This window comes from Dromiciops gliroides, chromosome 4, assembly GCF_019393635.1.
Source record: "Dromiciops gliroides isolate mDroGli1 chromosome 4, mDroGli1.pri, whole genome shotgun sequence".
In the NCBI taxonomy this organism is placed as follows: Eukaryota; Metazoa; Chordata; class Mammalia; order Microbiotheria; family Microbiotheriidae; genus Dromiciops; species Dromiciops gliroides.
Genome location: NC_057864.1, coordinates 18,732,212 through 18,738,447, shown reverse-complemented (window position 1 = coordinate 18,738,447; position 6,236 = coordinate 18,732,212). Strand labels below are relative to the sequence as shown.

Genomic DNA, 6,236 nt, shown 5'->3' with positions numbered 1-6,236 from the left:
AAAGATGTACACAAGACAGTATTCAATGATTATAGTAATCTACTGTTTGATAAATCCAAAGACTCTAACTTCTGGGATAAGAACTCACTATTTGACAAAAACTGTTGGGAAAGGGGTGATACCATAAGAAAATTAAGAGAGCAAGAGATAGTTTACATGTCAGATCTATGGAAAAGGGAAGAATTTATGACCAAACAAGAGATAGAGAACTTTATGAAATGCAAAATGTATAATTTTGATTACATTAAAATAAAAAAAAGGGTTTGCACAAACAAAACCAATATAACCAAGATTAGAGGGAAAGCAGAAAGATGGAAAACAATTTTCACAGCCAGTGTTTCTGATAAATGCTTCATTTCTCAAATACATAGAGAACTGAGTCAAATGTATAAGAATACAAATCATTTCCTAATTGATAAGTGATTAAAGTATATGAACAGACAGTTTTCAGATGAAGAAATTAAAGTTATCTATAGTCATATAAAAATGCTCTAAATCACTATTGATTAGAGAAATGCACATTAAAACAACTCTGACATACTACTTCACACTTCTGAGATTGACTAATATGACAGAAAAGTAAAATAGTAAATGTTGGAGGGGATGTGCGAAAATTGGAAAACTAATACATTGTAGGTGGAATTGTGAACTGATCCAACCATTCTTTCTTTTGTTTGTTTCATCGTCTTGTTTTTGGCAAGACAATCAGGGCCAATTGACTTGCTCAGGGTCACACAACTAGTATCAATCAAATGTCTAAGGCTGGGTTTGAATTTAGGTCCTCCTGACTCCAGTGGCATTGCTCTATCCCCTGCAGCACCTACCTGCTCCTGATCCAGCCATTCTTGAGAGCAATTTAAAACTAGTCCCAAAGGGCTATAAAACTGCATACTCTTTCATCCAACAATGCCCCTGCTAGGTCTGTGTCCCAAAGACATTCTTTTTAAGTGAGGCAATTGGGGTTAAGTGACTTGCCCAGAGTCACACAGCTAGTAAGTGTTAAGAGTCTGAGGCCGGATTTGAACTCAGGTACTCCTGACTCCACGGCCAGTGCTCTATCCACTGTGCCACCTAGCTGCCCCAACCAAAGACATTTTTTAAAGGCTAAAGGACCTATTTTTACAAAAATAGTTACAGTAATTCTTTTCATGGTAGCTACGAATTGGAAATCTAGAAGAAGCCCATCAATGAGGAATAGCTAAACAAGCTGTGGTATATTATTCTGATGGAATATTATTGTGTTATAAGAAATGACAATCAGGATGATTTCATAAAAACCTGGAAAAACTTATGTGAACTGGTGTAAAGTGAAGAGAGCAGAATCAGGTGAACATTGTACACAGTAATGGCAATATTGTATGATGAAGGATTGTAAATGACTAACCTAATCTCAATAAAATTATCCAAGACAATCCCAAAGGACTTGAAGAATACTATCTGCCTCCTGAGAAAGAAGTGGTACTGTCTGAATACAGACTGAAACATGCCATTTTTCCCTTTCTTTTTTTTTTGTCTTCTTGTACAAATGATTAATATGGAAATGTTTTATATGGTTGAACCTGTATAAACTATATCAGATTGCTTCCCTTTTCAGGAAAAGAAGATTGGAGGAAGGAAAGGAGGGACAGAATTTGGAATTCAAAACATTTTTTTAATGTTAAAAATTTTTTAACATATAATTGGTGAAAAATATTATAAAATCGGGGAAAAAAGATTGTAAGCTTATTGAAGGCCAAGTCTTTTTTTTTTCCTCCATTTTTCACTTCTGGTGCCTAGCACAGCGTCTTGTATATAACGGATGCTTAATAAATGATTAGTCAGCTAAGGAGTATAATGAATAGGGTTTGGGACTTGAAGTCAGCAAGTCCTAAGTTTGAACCTTGCCTTAGATACTAAGCTATGTGACAGGGACAACTTCTCTAAGTGTCAATTTCCTCATTTGTAGAATGGAAATAATAATAGCACCTACAGAGGATGAGATGAGATGACATGGGTAAAATGCTAACTGCTATTATTGAAATGAAGTCTGGTTTCAGTATTATAGGTGTCAATGTTGATGAAAGGTAGATAAAACTTATTAAGTGCTTGCTACATGCCATGTACTGTGGTAAGTGCTAGGGATACAGTGAGCCAACATCACGGTTCCTTCCCTCAAGGACCGTTCATTCAAATAGGAGAAGACAACCTAGCTAGAAGGTTGAAAGTTCTTTCTGAGGTCTGCATCCAGGCAAGATAAGGCTGAAACTGGCTTAGCTGAGTGCAGGGGGATGCCAGAGCTACTACTAGGAATTCCAAGGTACTAGTGGGAAGGTAGAAGAGTCAATAAGGTGATGAGTATCATTTTGTCAGTTAGTGGACAAGGATTTCCCATTTACAGTCAAATTAATGTTTAGAAATTGTATATTGTTATTCTTAGACCTCCCTGACACATACACACACACACACACACACACACACACACACACACACACACACACACACACACATATATATATATCTTGCCATTCTATTAATTTTATGGTAGAGTTAGATGGTGACTCCCCAGGTCAGTAGCAAATGGTGCAATGGATTAGTCATGGCACCTGGAGTCAGGAGGACCCTAGGTTCAAATTCTTCCTTTGACTCTTTTTTTTTCAGGGTAATGAGGGTTAAGTAACTTGCCTAGGGTCATAAAGCTAGTGAGTGTCAAATATCTGAGGCCGGATTTGAGCTCAGGTCCTCTTGAATCCAGGGCCAGTGCTTTATTCACTGTGCCACCTAGCTGCCCTCCTTCCTTGGACTCTTACTAATTATATGACCTTTGATAAGTTCTTAACTTCCCTGTGCCTTGGTTTACTCATCTGTAAAAAGAGGGGGTTAGACTTAAAGGCCTCTAAGATCTCTTCAGCTCCCAATCTGTATCTGCAGGACAATTAATTTTTTTCTTTGTTTCATGGGTTGCCAGGATCAAAGAACTCACCATCTAGCGGCCAGTCTAACAGTGGTAAGCATTTTTGTTCTGAACAGGCTTAGTTCTTTGGCCACATCCTCAGTCTGCCACTTGGATCTCACTGGAAAGGTTTTTTAGCAAGGTAGAACCTCCCAGAGCTTACACAATGCTGATAGAGCCTTGTAGAACTCAGGATTCCTATACAAAGCATGAGAGCAGAAATTTGTGGAAGCAAAGAGACAAGTAGTAAGATGATTCATATTTATATAATTTCAGGTTTAGAGAATACTTGGCTGGCCCACAAATTCAAGTATCATACTCTCAGGGTCTTTCAACAATCCCAGGTTGCCAACATACATAAACCCAACAAGATACCTGTGAAGACTCTCACACAAAGGATATAAGCTGGAAGGAATCTTGGGTACCATTCAATATACCCTTTTCATTTTCATAGATGAGAAATCTGAGTTCCAGAGAAGGGGGGTGACTTCTCCAAAGTCATATAGGTAAGCATCAGAGATGGAACTGAACGCAGGTCTTTTTGTTTTCAGTCAATCAATAAACGTTTATTAAGTAACTACTATGTCCCCCACACACTACAAGGTTCTAGGGAATACAAAGACACAGGATGAAAACAATCCTTGCTTTCAGTCAAGAGCCAGTTTCACATAAAGTCGTAATTTTCCTAGACTTTTCACAGATTTATCAGAGTGCTAAACCCAATTTCCACATAGCAGGGTTGGGTTTTTTTGTTTGTTTTTTTTTGTAGGCAATGTGGGTTAAGTGACTTGCCCAGGGTCACACAGCTAGTAAGTGTCAAGTGTCTGAGGCTGGATTTGAACTTAGGTCCTCCTGAATCCAGGGCCAGTGCTTTAACCACTGCACCATCTAGCTGCCCCCTCATATCAGGGTTTTTTAACCTTGGGGTTGTGTGGACTTTTAAAATAATATTTTAAAATATTTTGAGGAGTTTATTTCCATATAATTGGGTTCCTTTGTAATCTTTTGTATTATGTATTGTGCATTTTAAAATATAATTTTTAAGAGAAGAAGTCCATGGTTTCCAACAGACTTCCTAAGGGGTTCATGAGAAAAAAAAAAGTTAAGAATCTCAGCCATAAGAATTGTGGCAAATCAATACAGCCTTCCTCTACAGAACAAGAAATTCAATTCTATTCCATTCAGCAAGGATTGACAGAGCCCCCATCCTCCAGCCTTGGTACTTGCTTAGTAGCAGGCCAGATGACTTCCATTTACAAAGCAGTAGGTCATTCATTGCTTCTTTTGCTGAAAGAAATGAAATCTGTATAGTGATAGCTTTTCTTCCCCTTCTAGACAGCAAGTAGTTACACACAATACAACAAGAAAAGGTGGTTGTAGTCATGAATTTTTAATAAAACCACCTGTGGGTAGGTCAGCCAAAAAGAGGAACTTGACTACAGGTATTATCAATGGTGTTTGTTACCTTATTGTACCACATGAGACTGAGAAGGCAGAGTCCAAAGAACTTCTGCTCTTGTGCAATTCATTAGATTCTTTAAAAGGTGCTCCAGAGAAAATAGATTTCTAAACTAAGACTAAATGACCATGCTAGACTAATAACAATAAATAGTAGGAACAAAGCACACCACAATACTGTTTAATAAGATTCTGTCTTCAAATCACCTTATAATTATCTGACAGGAGCTTTTAGGGAAATGCTGGTGGTTTTATGTATTAAAATCACATAAGGCTTTACAGGCCTTCCCAAATTTCTGATAGAAATCTTTTGCACGTGACAGAGCCTCTTCACTGATTTACACAGCAGGCCTTTGGACCATGAGGAAGTACTGCACCTTCCTCAGATTCCAGCCCATCACATGCGTGAGCCAGCCACACATGGTAGCAGTGGATCTTCCAACACCAGCATTGTAATGTATATAGACAATGTGACCTTTCTCAAGTAGGCTGTGGAGGAGACAGATCACCTGGGGCAACATCTGCTCTCTCTCTTCAATACTCATATGTCTGGTGCAGGCAACCATATATAGGCAATTCCTTCTTCTTCATAGAGCCTGATCATGGTGTCTGGGCTCATGGGCTCTGGGTAACGATTGCAGCCTGATGAATTCTGCATAACATCCCATTTAGTCTGAAAATTCCTTACTGCTGTCACCCTTAATTCATGCTTCATTTTGATAGTTACATGCTCCAACTGGCGAGGGCAGCTTCCTAACCAGAGGTTTGGGAGGGTTCTTGAAGAATGCATGGCTTGATGGCCTGCAATGTTAAAATAGAAATCAGTCTTATGCTTCATCTCATTGCTATGCCCAGTGGCCTCAATCCAGTGTCCAATTGGGACACAGTACACACCATCTATCACCTTGCTTTCAGTGTAAGTACCGCAGCAATCATGGTGAGGACCATTACCACTGCCACCACTGCTGCTGCTGGCCCTGCTGCCACAGATGACATAGATGCGATAGATGCTGATGATGCCACTGACGTTGGGGCTGCTGCTGATGGCCCCACTACTGCTGCTGGTGCCACTACTGCTGCTGCCATCACTGGTGCCAATGCCACAGATGCCACCAATGGCACCCATGCCATGGCTGGTGCCAATGCCACCAATGCCGCCACCACTCCCTCAGTAGCCACGGTCTCCCACTGTCACATGGTTCCCGCTGCTCGATGCAGCCCCACCGCCACTCGCTGTCATTTGTTTCAAGCTGAACAGATCACCACCCTGCTGCTGGCCACTGACCCTCTCTGCCAGCCTCTGTCAGAGGGCTCAAGCCTCGGCTGCTCACTGCTGGGGCAGCTCTGGCTGCTGGCTGCTGCAGCTGCTGCCACCACCGCCCACTGTCACGTGGTTTCTGGGGCTGGGCTTGGGGGGGCCCTCTCCCCCTCTCTCTGCACCCTGCCACTCACTGCCATGTGGTTCAAACCACCCCGCTTGGCCATTTGCTGTCACAGCAACTGAGCTCAAGCCTCCTGCTGCTCACTGCTGCTCAACCCAAGTCTTTTGATTCCAGAGCTGGGGCTCTTTCCACTGTAAAACCTACATGCTGCCTCTCTTCTCTCCATACTTTTAGTTCCATGAGAGAGAGAGTTAGAATGCACAGAAGTTGCAGAGAGGAGCACCTCCTGACCATTATCACAGTCCAACAATACAAGCAACCACCCTAGGAGACTTCAGGCTCCACCTCAGTGGAAGCCTTCAAGCTGAGGCAGGGTGACTACTTTGAGTTGGGCTATGGTATAGATTCTTTTTGCAGGGGCAGGTTAGACTCAATGGCCTCTGAGATCCGTTCCAATTCTAAGAGTC

General features: G+C 41.3%; 1 pseudogene; it reads right to left on the bottom strand.

Moving 5' to 3' along the window:
* Positions 1-4,638: 4,638 nt before the first annotated feature.
* Positions 4,639-5,333, bottom strand: LOC122754527 (annotated as a pseudogene).
* Between the last annotated feature and the right edge of the window lie 903 nt (positions 5,334-6,236).